The following is a 14,746-nucleotide window of genomic DNA, read 5'->3' on the forward strand; positions in this document are numbered from 1 at the left end:
ATTCCAGGAGCTGCTAGCCCTCTGGGCAGACCTCAGACTCCGGCTTGCCCATTCTGTCCTCCTTGTGTGCAGAGTGGATGTCAAGCCAAGAAAAGGGAACAAATTTCATGCCCAAAGAAACCCCATTTGAAGCCTGGGAAGAAAGTCACTGCTCTCCCAAAGTTCTGTCCCTGCAGAGGTACAGGTCAGTGCGGCGGGGTCGCAGGCCCTGCCCCTCGCATCCTCATGCCCCCATCCGTGGGCTCTGAGGATCCAGCTTACAAAGTGAGAACCCTCCTCATGGGGCTGCCACAGCTCCAAACTGGCCCCCCGAGGTGGTAGTGGGCAGTGGGCACGTGGACACGAGCCAGCTCTAGCACCGGGCCCCTGTCCATACCCATCTTCACTGAAGTTTTGAGAGCTCTTGGTGGCAGCAGGAGGGTGGACACAGCCCACACAGGCAGTGACTCAACACCAACACCAGGATAAACCTGGGGCCTGCATCATCGAGACTGGGCCCATCCCTCCTAGGGGGTCACCACTCAAGATACCCACCTGCCCACCCCAGTCTCCTGGCATGTCTCCTTCAGGAGGTACTTCCTAAAGTGAGGCCATCGGCTCCACGTGGCAGACCCTGAACACTGTGCCTGCTGGGATTTAGGTGGACAGTAACAAGGCGGTAGCTTTACCCAAGGTTACACCATGGGCTCCCCAAGGCAGACATCAGTGCCTCTCTCTCCTGCCTGTCCCCGGGGGCCACCAGCCATTCCCAGACTCCACTGCATTAGCACTTGCCCCCTCCTGCCTCCAGGCAGAATCTGAGCCACCCTGTCACACTACGGACTCTCATCTCCTCATTTGGAGGTTCAGAGGCCCCGACAGCTCTCATTCCCTACTTTCCCCATCCACCATGGTATGCTCCAAAACCTCCTGCCAGCTGTTTGCCATGGTGCTCCCACCCAGCCTCCTGAGAGAGGCAGAAAGGGAGGCTCAGTGGCACCTACAGGAAGGCAAGGAGCCTTGGACCAAGTCACAAAATGTGGCTTTTGGACCTTGATTCTTTTAACTCTGGAACCTTAGTCAAGTGTCTTCCCAGCTCTGGGCCTCAGCTTCCCCATCTGAAAAGAAAAGAGGCCAGCCCATTCTGAGGTCCCTTCCAGCACTAACAGTTCAAGGCCCAAAAGCAAATGGCATAGGAGGCCCTGCAGTAGCCCCTGGCCCCATCTCTAGGCATAGGTCACCTTAGCCATCCCGAAAGACAAACCCAAACTCAACAGTTACACGTAAAAGGGAAGGTGTACCAATTAGAACAAATGGAACAGTTAACCCTACATGGGCTAATCTGTGAAGGCTAGTCCCAAGTCCAGGTGCAATATTCATACACTCAATTCATTTATTGGTGTACAGTTCTGTCAGTTTTCACAAAGGCAGAGTCATATAACTGCCGCCACAATCCAGACACAGAAGAGTCCCATCAGCACCCCAAACTCCACTATGACTCTAGTCAACCAACCTCCCCCTCCCCCAGGCAACCCCTGATCTGCTCTGTCCCTATAGTTTTACATTTCCAAAATGTCATATAAATGCAACCATATAGGATATAGCCTTCTGATCTGCGCCTTTCACTCAGTTTAATGCTTCTGTGATTCACCCGTGTTGTTTGTATCAAGAGTTCATTCATTTTCACTGAGACTAGCATTCCACGGTATGGACATACCAAGGTTAGTTTATCCAGGCACCGGTTGAACATTTAGATTGCTTCCAGTTTGGGAAATTATGAATAAAGCCACTATAGATATTTCTCTTCAGGTTTTGATGTCAACCTAAGTTTCCATTTCTCTTGGGTAAATATCTAGGAATGGAATGGCTGGTCATATGGTAAGTGCATATTCAACCTTACAAAAGATGCCAAAATCCAGGGACACTATTAGTGGTTGGAAGGGGGTTGGGAGTGGGGGGACAACGGGGAATGACTATTACTGGGCACGGAGTTTCTTCTGGGGTGATAAAAACTTTCTGGAATTAGACAATGGTGGTGATTGTACAACCCTGTGAATATACTAAAAACCAGTGAATACTTTAAAATGGTGAATGTTACGGTGTGATTATATGTCAATAAAAATAAATAAATAAATGCCAAACTCTTCCAAAAATGGCCATACCACTTTAGACTTCCACCAGCAGTGTAAAAACGGGCCAGTTTTAAAGGTGAGAAGTCCCATCGCTCATTCTGGGCTGGGAAGCATGGATGAGCAAAGGCCCCTCTGAGGCAGGACTAGGACAGCCCTGGACTACAGGCTTCCTGGGCTGAGCAGAAAGGTCTCTGGGTGAGGAGGGAAGTCAGGGTGGCTTGGGAGGTAACTGGCACTGCCCTCCACAAGGTGTGGGCCCCCAGGACTCCTGGGCAGGGGGCATCTGATGGGCAATGGTAACTCTGAGCTGCAGCAGAGCCAGGCGCCTATGATCTAAGGCCCCACCCCATCCATCGGCAGGAAGGGGTTCCACATCCCTCTTCTTGCTCCTGGAGAAATGGAGACATGCCCAAAGGTCTGGGCCACAAAGGGCGAAGACTAGGGATCTGCTCACTTATTGGCATTCCCAACCCCGTTCCTCTCCCAATAGGCCTGGAAGCGGATGTCTCCAGGTCTTTCCAGCTCTCTTGCAGTTAAAGGAGCTGGGTTGAACCTGTGCAATACTGAAGAAGTCCCCGAGGAGGGCGTGCATGAAGGCAAAACTGTGAGAGGAGAAGGATTCTGCCCTAACTCCTCCTCTCCACCTGAACCATGGGTGTGAGGGCTGGAGGGGATGTAGCCATCTTGTGACCATGAGGCACAAGCACGAAGACAAAATCCAAAATGCTACATCGAAACCACGAGACAGCACTTCACACCTACTAGGACAGCTATAATAGAAAAGATGGATAATACCAAGTGTTGGCAAAGATGTGGAAAAATTGGAATCCTCATTACACTGCTGGTGGGAATGGTTTAGCCATTTTGGAAAGTAATCTAGCATTTCCTCAAAATGTTAAACACAGAATTGCCATTATGACCCATCAATTTTACTCCTAGGCATTTAGCCAAGAGAACTAACAGCACAGTTCACACCAAAACTTGTACACAGGTGTTTACAGCAGCACTACTCACAATAGCCAAAAGGTAAAAGCAACCCAAATGTCTATCAACTGAGAAATGGATAAACAAAATGTGTCATATCCATTACGTGGAATATTCTTCTGCCATGAAAAGGAATGGAATTCGGACATATGCTACAACATGGATGAACCTCGAAAACATTAAGCTAAGTGAAAGAAGCCAGACACAATGACCACATGTTATGATTCCATTTATATGAAATGTCCAGAATAGGCAAATCTATAGGGACAGAAAGTAAATCAGTGGTTGCTGGGGGAACAGGGGAGGGGATGGGGGTGACCCAATGGGTCTGCATTTCTTCTTGGGATGATGGAAATGCCCTGATTTATAGAGTGGTGAATATTGCGCAACTTTGTGAATATAAAAAACATAATAAAGAGTACACTTTAAAGAAAATAATTTCAAATGAAACTAAAACACGACAACAACACTAAAAACACACCAACATGCTAGGGAGGAAAAGAACTGAAGGCATCACTGCGCCCCCATCCCAGCCTCGGACCACCTATCCGTGAACTTCTTGCAGAATAAATAAACCCCTCTTTGTTTAAGCCTCTGTAGTCAGGTTTTCTATTACCTGGAGTCAAACGCATTCCTAACTAAGGGACTCATCCCCTTTGTCACCAGGCAGTACTCATCCCAGGCTAGAGGTCAGGATTCAGCTAAACTCAAATTACCTGGCACAGTCATGGCTGGTGGCCTCCAGGATGCCACGCATACATGTGTATGCCCACATACATGTACACACACAAGAGTGCATATCCAAACAGCCCAGGGGATTAACTGTTCTGAGGCTCCATACTTGTGTTCTCTCCATGCATACCAGCTGCCCTTCACAGAGGGGAAATCCCAAAATCTGGGCTGCACCCAGCCCAGTAGGCATGACACCCCCCCATCACCACCACCCCATCTCTGGATGCCTGAGAGCCACGGCCACAAGCAGAGCCAGTCTCCAGGAAAGAATCAGCAGAAGTTAGTATAGAAGGGTGGAGAAAGCCCCCCAGTCCTCCAAGGCCCCACCCCAAATGCCCCAATACCTAGCTCACTTCTAATTCATGGCATATGTTTGTCCTAGACACTCTCTTTATGCCAGGCTGGGTGCTAGGGGCTGAGAATGTGGAGGAATGGGCAGCAGGGCCCTGACCCACTGGAAGGTGACAGATAAGTCCAAGGGCAGTTGGAAGATAGTATGTGATGAGGGCTATGCTGGAGAAGTTCGACGAGTTGCAGGAACACCGATGAGGGGCCCCCAACACAGATTAGAAGGGGCTTCAGGGAAAGCTTCTGGGAAGAAGTGACATCCAAGGTGAGACATGAAAGTGAGAATTAGTCCAGTGATATGGACAGGGAACATTAAAACATGTTCCAGGGTGAAGCAACAGTACATTGGAAAGCACAGTATGTTCTAGAAACTGACGGAAGCTCATCATAGCTGGCAAAGAAACAAGCAGGACCTGGTCACACCCAGCCTGGGAGAGTGGCAGGTGATCAGACAAAGGTCCTCACCTGGACCTAATGCAACACCCCAAGATGGTCCCTAGGGAATTCCTTGCCACATATGGAACAAAATGCTCACTTGGCTACACGCACACACTGTCCCCCACCCCAGCCTATTCCTGGGTCCAAATCCCACCCACCTTCCAGGGCCAAGCAAAAAGTCACCTCCTGCGGCTGCCCTGAGAGTGGGCTTGTCTTACCTACACGGAGGGCAGGTTCTCAAAACCCAGGAGCAGAGTCCATACCTCTGTGTAGCTTCAGCCATCTCCTGATGATGTCTAATTACACACTCCAGGGGCTGAGGGGTGGACAGACCAAGGGCACTAACCAGTTCTATCCTTGGGAATTCCCCAGCTTACAGAAGCAGAAATGGGGGCACAGCATTGCCCATGCTCCATGGGCAGACAGTGTGTCCCCGACAGGATCGGGTGCTAGGAATAGAGTGGGAAATGATGGTGTCCAGTTCCCCTCTGGGGTCATCATGTGATAAGTTAAGGAAAATGATTGTGGACAAAAAAAGGGTTCCATGGAAAGTAACCTCACAGGGTGATCTGATCATAAATTCCTAACTGGGCACCTCATGGTGGGTTCATGCCCCAGGCACATAAATTCTTTAGTAAAAGGCTTATCTCTGCCTTAAGCAAGCCCTGTCCATGGTTCCTTTGCACCTAGGTTAACACACCTCTGAAATGCCCCCTTTCTGCCCCCCTCAAAAGGGACCACCCTCAAGCAAACACATAATCTCATTAACTACCCTGTCATCTAATCCCCATCTTGCCTTATCCCACCCTCATGTAGTCTTATGTTCCCTCCTTAATACCAAACGCGTGAAAGAAACTGCAAACTGTTACTCTCCGGAGCATCTGAGATCTTGCTCCCTGGCATATGCCATCAGTTTGGCTCAAATAAACACAAAAATTCTTTACAGGTTTTGCAGTTCCTTAACATTGACATACTCTTAACTGAAACGTAGACCAGTTCCCCCCCAACCCCTGACTGAATGTGCCGATCCTCCCAAGGGCCCTGCAATGTCAGAATAACCATCCTCGTTTGTTCAAAAAAGTTCAGAAGGGTGAAGTCACTTGCCCGAGGCCATACAGCAGGTCAGTGGTAGAACTGAGACTTGAACCCTTGTCTGCCTGACTTCAAAGGTCCTGGTGGTTCCATGTCATCCTACTGGAAGAGGGGAAGCCCTGAGGTGGCCAAAGGAACCCCCAAGGAGGGGCACTGGCTTCCTACCCAGGGCAACTAAGAGCATCTCTCTATCTACGATGTGTTGAGAACAGAGCTGGCCCTGGGTGGGGATGGCCCAGGATCAGAGGGAGGATGTGGTTAGCCCACCTGCCCTGAGCCAGAGCCCACACGGAGAATGGGGCAACCACCTCTTTCCCAAACACCCCCTCTCTCCCAACCTGGGCCTCTCTGCTGAAAGCTGCCACACCTGAAAAACCAGCTCCTGGGTAAACATGAGAGAGACACCAGACTGGCCCAGTCACAAGACCCCCTTGGAGCCTGCCAGGACCACCCTGGAGCTGGCTGGGTGGGCGGGCAGGGGTCCTGCCTTCTCAGGGCACCACCTAGGAGCACCCAAGTGCCCTTCTACACAGGGCTAACCAGCCACAGTCTTTCTAGGCTTCCTACCGAGTACAGTCCATGGACTGGACTGAGGAGTCCAGCCTTTGAGGACATGGGGTTGGGGATGGTAGGGTGCAGGGGGGAGGTGCTGGGGAGAGCCCAGCTCACCAGGAAAAGCCAATGACTTCTGCACAAAAAACAGTGAAAAAACCCCAAATCTTTTAAGACACCATGCAGGCCAGGTTATCACCCAGGGAGCTTCCTTTTCTTGGGAAGCCACGAGCCCTGGAAGACTGACAATCTCTCGTTGGGCCTTTCCTTCACTCAGGCACCGCTGTTCAGGACACCCATCCAGAAGCCCCACAGGGTACTGTGGCCTCCATTTCCTAGATGGTCATACTGAGGCTCAGCAGACTGGGCAACCATACAAGTCACATGCAGTGGGCAGAGCAGGAATCCACCTGACTAGAAGCTCCTGTGACCAACCAATCTCTCAGTGCTGCTTAAACATTGAGGAGAAAGGCCACTGTTCACACAGAGCTGACCAAAAACTTTTGTCAGGTAACATTTTATTTAGAGCCCTAACAGATAGCTTGGATAAAAGCCCTACTCTGGCTCAAAGGGGTACACAGGGAGCTGGAGCCCACATGTCCCCACCTCCTCTCCCCCTTGGCGGCCCCCAGGCCCTCCAGGGCTCTGAGGAATCCTGCCAGCTTGGGTTACCCCAGCTGAGTTGCAAGCTGGCCCTGCACACCAGATGCTCTGGTCCTCCCATTTACAGATGACCAAACAGAAGCAGAAAGACGTGAAGCCACTCATCCGAGGTCAAGCATCCCTGCTGTTTGACCCTAAATCATGCTCACGACTGTTCTCCCTCACTACCCCCAGAAACCCTGCCTTTGCTCAGGAAAACACAGAATTTCTACCCCAAGGTAACAAGCTACAGGAGTGGACACCAGAGAAACATGGTTAGGGACCCCCAGCCTCCTAGGGGAGTGGGGCACAGAGATGGGCCAGGCAGCTCCTCTCCCTCCAGGCGTGCTCCAGGCCCCCAGCTGTCCTGGCCCCAGAACATCGATTGTTTCAGGAGCCCACCTGCATGGCGGAGCATCCAGCCCTGAGGGCAGCCGCAGGCAGGTGTAATTTCATCTGGGGCTCACAGTATATGTGAGTCACCAGAACCAGAGGATGAAATTCCAGCTCTGCGGACAGAGGTATGCAGCTCTCCTGGCTCAGGTCAGCTCTCGATGAGGGTGGGGATGGGGTGCAGGTGGTAACTTTGTGAAAATTAGAAAAAGGCACCCCCTCCTCTGGGTGGTCCTGAGCCAGAGCAGGGCTTGGCAAGCCAGGTATGCTGGATCTCCACCATGTGGCAGATCCACACAATGGAATACTACTCAGCAACCAAAAGGAACCAGCTCCTGACAATGGGAGATGCATTAAGCCCAGTGAACAAAGCCAGGCAAGCTGCAGACTGTGTGACTGCATTTATGTGACTATGTGACACTCTGGAAGATGCTATAATCAGAAAACAGACCAGTGGTTGTCAGGGGCTGGGAGCAGTGAAGGGGGTTGGCTACAAAGAGGCTTGAGGGAACTTGTGGGGGAGATGGAATGTTCTGTGTCTTGACAGGGGCTGGGCTATGCGAGTGTGTGTACTGGCCAAGCTCCTTGGACAAAATACTTAAGATGTGGGCATTTCACTGTCTGTCATCCCTTAACAACACATATAACGTGTAGGTGAGCCCCTCCTACCTGCCGGCTTGCAGCTGGATGCCACAGCCTGGCACCCCGAAGATCTGGCGCCTGTGCAAGTTTCTCACTGGCTGGTGGATTGACAGGCAGATGGATAGATGGACAAAGACCACCCACCTTTATGGTGGTTCTGTCAGTAGCCAGAAAATGTACCTTGAGACTTCGCTAGATCCCAGCCAGCAAACAGGCGTGGCCCTGTTGAAGCCCCCAGACAAGCGGCAGCCAGTTATGGGCCCAGGAAGGATAAGACCCAGCTGCTCCAGCTCACAGTGTGCCCGCCATCCTCAGCCACAGCCTTGCTGCGTGTCTGTAAGAGGCCCAGGACCCCAGCCCTCAAGCTGGGATCATTCACCTCTGGCTTCCCAGCCTGTATCCACTCCAGACCTGCAAAGGGGTGACCCACATACCCACTAGCAGCTGTGAAGTCCCCACCATGCAATAGGGAGCTCATCAAACCACAGCACCACCTTGGGGCTCAGGACTGGGGGTATCATCTCCATGTTACATATGAGCATATGCCTGGCCTGGGGAGGAGGGGACATGGCCACGAGACCCCACCCTGCCTCGCCTCCTGGCCATGATCCCCCCTGCCATTCCAGGGTCCTCAGCGTAGCACAGGAGCTGAGGGGGATCTTGCCTTGATGGTAGCATGGCGGGGTGGGAGGTGGGTGGGCAGCAATTCCAAGCATCCACAATGCTGTACTTACCAGGCCTCCCTCCAAAGGGACAGCCCCTCCAACCCTCCCCTACCAGGGGCTCCAGAGACAGGATCTCCAAACCTTGAAGGCAGGCACCAGAGAAACAACTTCCCAGTGCTCAGGCCTAGCTCTGGAAATCTTGTCTGCAATCCTGATTTGGTTTCCGACAGGGTGTTTCGGCAACTCCCCTCCTCCCAACATCTCTTCATGCATTGTATAGGCCACAATGGCACAGCAGACAGACTGGGGACCCTGAGCCCCCATACCTCCAGGTCTCACAGGAGATCTGGACCACAGACTGGGGAATGTGTGACTGAGGAAATAGGAATCAAAGCTGCCCAATTCAAACTCACTCCAGACCATCCCCAAAGCCTTGACCCCAACTCCAGGCCTTAGCCACACCCTCAGCCCCTTCCCAGCCCCCAACATTGTCCAGAGGCCAAAGCTGTAGGGTTGCCAGATAACACAAGACTCTGGTTCAGTATGAACTTCAAATAAACAATGAACTTTTAGTGTAAGCTATGTCCCCAATATCGTATTTTTAAAAATCTTCTCCTGAGGACATGCTTATTGATTTTAGAGAGAGGGAAAGAGAGAGAAAGGGGTAGAGAGAGAGAGAAACATCAATGTGAGAGAGAGACATTGATCTGTTGCCTGGGGATCGAACCTGCAATCCAGGTATGTGCCCTGACCAGGAATCAAATCTGCAACCTTTTGGTGTACAGGACAACGCTCCAACCAACTGAACCACACTGGCCAGAGCAGCATCCCTATTTTTATTAGCTAAATCTGGCAACCCAAAGCAGGTGGTCCTGAAGGAGGGAGACAGGTGGGCACACAAATAGCTCTGGGTCAGCCAGGCCAAGCTCCGACCCAAGAGGAAGGATGTTTGGAAGGAGAGTTCTGCTCTTTGCTTGAGACACCCCCTCCAGTCACCCCAAGCCTGGTATGGACAAAGTACAGCCTCACCAGCTCACTCAGGAAATCTAACTCATAGAACAAGGGCTCAGCCCCTGACACCACCCTCCCCCAGGGCTCTGGGCCTCTTTGCTGTCATCACTGTTACCCATAGCACCAAGTCTGAAATGACAAAGTATGAGCCCCAGTGAGCATGAGGATCACAGACAGTCCCAGTCACGCATCCCTGCAACAAAGAAACCTGGGTGCTCAGCGAACGGACCGGTTCTCCTTGAGACCCACCTGAAGCCCCCAATACCTACACACAGAAGTCTCCACAATACCAAGGGGGTGACATCCCACTGTCTCTGACCAGGTTCACCTCCTTCTCCCATACAAACCAACCCTTCCCACCACTCCATCCCGACTTATGAATTCTTGCTGGGAATTCCCTTCCAATCTCCTCAAGGTCCATGGCTCCTAGGCCCCTCATCCTCCAAAGAGGTCCCGAGCCCTTGGCCCTGGGTCCTGCTCTGCTTTCTGGTGTTTGTGAATTAACCCTGCAGGTCTTGTTCCCAGGCACCCCCACCCCGAGGCTTGGCACACACTCCTAGCTTGTCCCAAAGAACCTGACCATGTCCCAGGCTGCCAAGCATCAGAGAGATGCCCATGAATGGCTGAGAGTCAGAGGACTGTGAGAAACAGGATGGATGACACTTGGGGAACAAAGCCCCAGGCTCAGGTTCAGGGGAAGACACAGACTGGGGTCGTGGGGCAAGAGTGGGCCCTCGGAAGACAGGGAGTAGGAAGTTCAGGGAAAGAACCTGGGATTCCTACCATTGTGGGAGACCTGTCCCATTGATGGAAATTCAGGAACAACAGGAGAGTCTGCTTAGAGATGTGGGCCAAGGCTCTGGAGCATGCCCTTATTCATACATTCACTCAAGTAACCATTCAACAGGTATTTGGGTACCAACCCTGGGGCACCAAGGAATCAAATGCAAGCCTCAGTCCCTGCCCTGTCCCTAGGGCAACTGAGACAGCAATGTAACTTTTGAGTGAGATCAATGTTGGGACATTGGAAGGACAGGATGTCATGGGGACAGAGAGGTAGGTAGCACTTTGGCCAGCTGTGGGGACATGACAGATAGCTATGTCCTGACCAAGGAGAGGAAAAACACAAATTCTATAACCCCTGCCCTCCCCCAAACCCAGTCAGGTAGAGCCATTAAAGAAAGCCCTCTATGCCCCTCAGGGGAAGCTTAGGAAGAACCTTCCAGGTAAGAGGAACAGCATGTGCAAAGGCCATTCAGGAAAACTGTAGGATTCAATGAGTGGACCAAGGAAGCTGTGGATGGACAGAGATGAACCAGAACCGAGAATGAGGATGGAACAGGAGATGTGGCCCTTGGTTCCAAGGTCACATGTGGGACACGAACACCCCAAACTATCACCCACCACATCACACTCGGATCCTCACCTGGGGGTCTCTAACAACTAACCGGTCCTCTACCAAACTGTAGCCACCATGGATGCTGGAGACCGGAGAGCTGTAAGAACGGCTGCCTCTGAGACCCCTATATTCACATCTGCCTCCCTGACTACATCCAAGCACCAAGCGCTAACTGCCACTGTGCCAGGGGCTAGCCCAGCTCTGGGAGCCTGAACACATAAAATGTATCTGTGATTAGTACATTGCAATAAATGTCCCTTCCTCCAGCATCTAAAAAACAGTTTTAAGTAGGTTAAGTGTGCCCCTATAAGCTGTCTTCAAAACCCAGTTTTACAATCTTCAACCCCAAGTTCTCCCACATTTTGAATGAGTGGCCGGAGGGTTCTAAGCCTTACTCGTTTCCTCCACTGGGGCCCTCCGGGACCCTCTGAGTCAGAGCTGAGACTTTCTAGGTCACCCTCAGAGCAGGTTCCAGAATGGGGTGTGGTCTTAAGCCTCCCACATCCCAAAAGCAGTTTGGGGGTTCTGACATCCTATTGCTTTGGGGCAAGGTTTGTTCTTTGGTCCCCAGTCCCTGTTCAGAAGAGGTCAGGGTCCACCTCACACACTCCTGGACCCTGCACTGGATGGCTGGCTCATGATGGCCACCTGCCTGACCCCATCCTTGCTGTCCTGTGCCCAGCCCCTCCCAGCCAGCAACCAGCAGCCTCCCAGCCACTGCTGCCTGCTCCGAATAGATAATCAATGCCGGTGCCCTTTCCCTTTGGGAATGACGCTGCTGAAACAAACGCTATTCTAAGGCACCTCCCAAGCCCCGAGGCCTAAGGCCAATGCCAAGGAGCTAGCAGTTCCAGCCACAGGGTCACCAAATACACAGAGGAAGATGATGGTCAGAGGGGTGGGAGCAGCTTCTGGCCACCCCCTCCTTCTGCAGTGAGCAATAAGAAAAGCCCCTGCAAATAAATGCCTACTCCTCTAGAAGCTGTCTGGGTCCACCCCTCACCCTGCTGCCAGGCCCAGGTCAATCCCTGGGTAGCTCAAACCACACTCCATCCAAGGCTAGTGCTTCTCCCACATGTCAGGCAGAGATCCCCTACAAGGTGTGCTCCCTGACTCCAGCTGTGATGGGGACACAGGAGCCCCCCACCCCATGTCTGGTCCTGGAGGCTGGATCACACGGCCAGATGTCCAGAGCCCGAGCCCAGTACAGCACTGCCTGGGAGGGCAGAACTCTCAGCCGTCTGGTCCCCCTCTGCCCTGGGCCCAAGCGAAGGCATCCTCCCTTTCCCCGGCCCCAGGCAAGGCTGGAGAGCTCAGGAGAGGCATCAAATCCCTCACTCCCAGGGACTCGGGATTGGAGGTGAGCATCAAGCACCCTGTTGCCCCTCCTCGGCCTGACCTCCTGGCCCATCTGCAAGAACTCAGCGACTGCCCATAGATGGGGCACCCCAACTTGCTCCTCTGAACCCTTTGAACACTCCCCTGCCAACCTCTGAGTCTCTCCCCTCCCAGGGGTTCAGCTGCCATCCTCAGGCCAGCACTCTCCCAGGGGAATCCGACAGGAACCACTGTGCTGGGGCAGTACTGGCCGCGTTAGACTCCGACTGCGAGTGGGGGGCCAGCCCAAGGAAGGCAGAGGTGGGGGCGGGGGCCGCGGCCTTCCCAGCCCCCTCAGCTCCCACACCGGCGCCTGCCGCCACGGGCAGCACGACTGACCTCATTCGCCAACTGCAGCAGCCCGCTGCCCGTCCGGGGAGTCCCCCACCTCCTGAAGGGCCAGGGGTGACAGCTCCCGGCTCCCAACCCCTCCCGGCAGGTGGGGGCGGCCATCCCTCCCCTCCCCCGGCCCGAATTATAATCCCAGTCACGTGCCTCCCAATGCACCCAAAAGCCGGACCCAGATTCTGTAACACCTTGAGGGGGAGGGGCGGGGGCCACCGGGGTGGGAGAAGAGGGGAGAAGGGCCTGGGCGCCCGCCCCCCGCAAAAGTTTCTCCTACCTTGGAGGATCCCCAAGCGCTCCTGCCAGCGGCGCCCCGGCCCCGGCCCGCGGCCAGGACGCAGCCTCCAGCCGCTGCCTCCTTAATTAATCCGGGAGAATGGGGGACGGCGCGCGCGGCGGGGGCGGGAGGGACGCGGGCCGGGGAGGGGGCCGCGGCGGGGGCTCTCGGCCGGCCGGGGGGCTGGCGCTCGGCGGCCCCCACCCCCGGCGCGGGCTGCGGCGGAGGGCGGGGCGCGGCGCGGGGAGCGAAGCCGAGAGCGGGAGCGCGGGGAGGCTCTTTGTTCTGTAATCCCAGTAAGATTGCCAGTCATTCGCCCCGGCCCTAATCCCAGCCCCGCGCAACACCACCCTCCATTGGCTGTCATTTACATACGGGATTAGCCCGCCCGGCCCGCCCCGCGCCCCAGCCTGGGCACCGCGGGGGGAGCGCCGCTCCCCCGCCCTGCGCTCCGCGCCCCAAGCGCGCGCCGCCCCAGCGCCAGCCGCCAGGGTTCCTGCGGGAGGGGCGCCCGCGGCCTCGGCGCCCCCTGGCTGCCTGGCGAGGCCCCTCCATCGCCCTAGCTCTGGATAGGGCGGATTAGGAAGCTGGGGCGCAGGGACCAGGCTGGAGGGTCAAGGTCACTCAGCGGGCGCGGGGAGGATCCCAGGAGGAGAGGCCGGGGCCTGGAGCAACCGCATGTAGGCCCTGGCGCCCCGTCTGGGGAGACTAAAGTCAGCACAGCTGGTCAGTCCCGCTTTGCCCAGGTATTCGTCCCGTGGCTTGGCCCAGGTACCTCTTTTCAGCCTTTGTCTCCTGGGATGTGGAGGAAGGCGGTGACATGCCCAAGGTCGCAGCAGATTCAATTGGACACACCAGGTCTCATCTTGTCTGGGCAGACCTCCTCCTGATCCTCTGACCCAGCCAGGTTTTTGCCACCACTTTCCCCTGCCATACCAGGTGTCCACCTCCCATCCTCTCCAAGGCCATACATGTTAACTCAGCACAAGGAGTGCCCTGAGCCCTGAGCCCTGTGCTAGGTCCTTGCTATGCTGGACACTGAAGGGAGGGACAGAAACCAAGCAGGCCCCAACACCAGGGAACTCCTGGCCTAGATGGAGAGAGCCATATGTAGATTGAGAACTACTAGATCCTAGCAAAGCCCACAGGGTCTACTCCTGGCCCCCTGGGGCCCTGTTGGACACACAATGAGCACTTGGTAAAGGCTAATCTTGGCTGCCCAGGGCTCCCCCTGGCAAGTCCACAAACCCACCGGCATGAGAGCCCCTCCCAGACAGGCCATGCCAGCAATCCCCAGGCCAACACAGAGCCCAGGGGGGCTCTTGTGCCCACTGGATGCCTTGCCCACAGAGGGTGTGTTGGCTAGAGAAGTAGGGAATGAGGCCACCGACACTCCCTCCATCCCATGCCATCCCCTGACCTCTTGGGGTACCTCCTCATCTCCTTCATCACCAGGAGGCCTGGGGATACTTTGAGATATCCTGTCCTACAGTCCCTCTCAGACCCACATCTCTACCTGCCCTGTGCTCTCCCTGGCATAGCAACCTGGCTGAGGGGAAGAGTCAAGGTCAGGAGCCTGATTGTTCAGGTTCAAATCCTGGTTCTTTTACCACTGTGTGACCTTGAGCAAGGCACGTCACCTCTTTCGGTCTCCATATCTCCTTTCCTGAAGCCTCTCAGTCAACTGTAGTGTGGCCCCAGGGTGGATAAAGTGATGATGGCCACCTTTGTTAAGCTT

General features: G+C 54.3%; 1 protein-coding gene across 4 annotated transcripts in view; it reads right to left on the bottom strand.

Annotated features, from left to right (window-relative positions):
• GTF2IRD1 (GTF2I repeat domain containing 1) overlaps positions 1-13,087 on the bottom strand; it is a 99,522-nt gene extending 86,435 nt beyond the window's left edge. For all 4 annotated transcript variants that reach the window (XM_081132504.1, XM_081132502.1, XM_081132501.1 and 1 more), the window contains exon 1: positions 13,009-13,087. The gene's annotated coding sequence lies outside the window, so the exon portion shown is untranslated. The remainder of the gene's footprint in view (positions 1-13,008) is intronic.
• Positions 13,088-14,746: the final 1,659 nt, after the last annotated feature.

Source organism: Miniopterus schreibersii (assembly GCF_964146895.1).
Source record: "Miniopterus schreibersii genome assembly, chromosome: 3".
NCBI classification, from domain to species: Eukaryota; Metazoa; Chordata; class Mammalia; order Chiroptera; family Miniopteridae; genus Miniopterus; species Miniopterus schreibersii.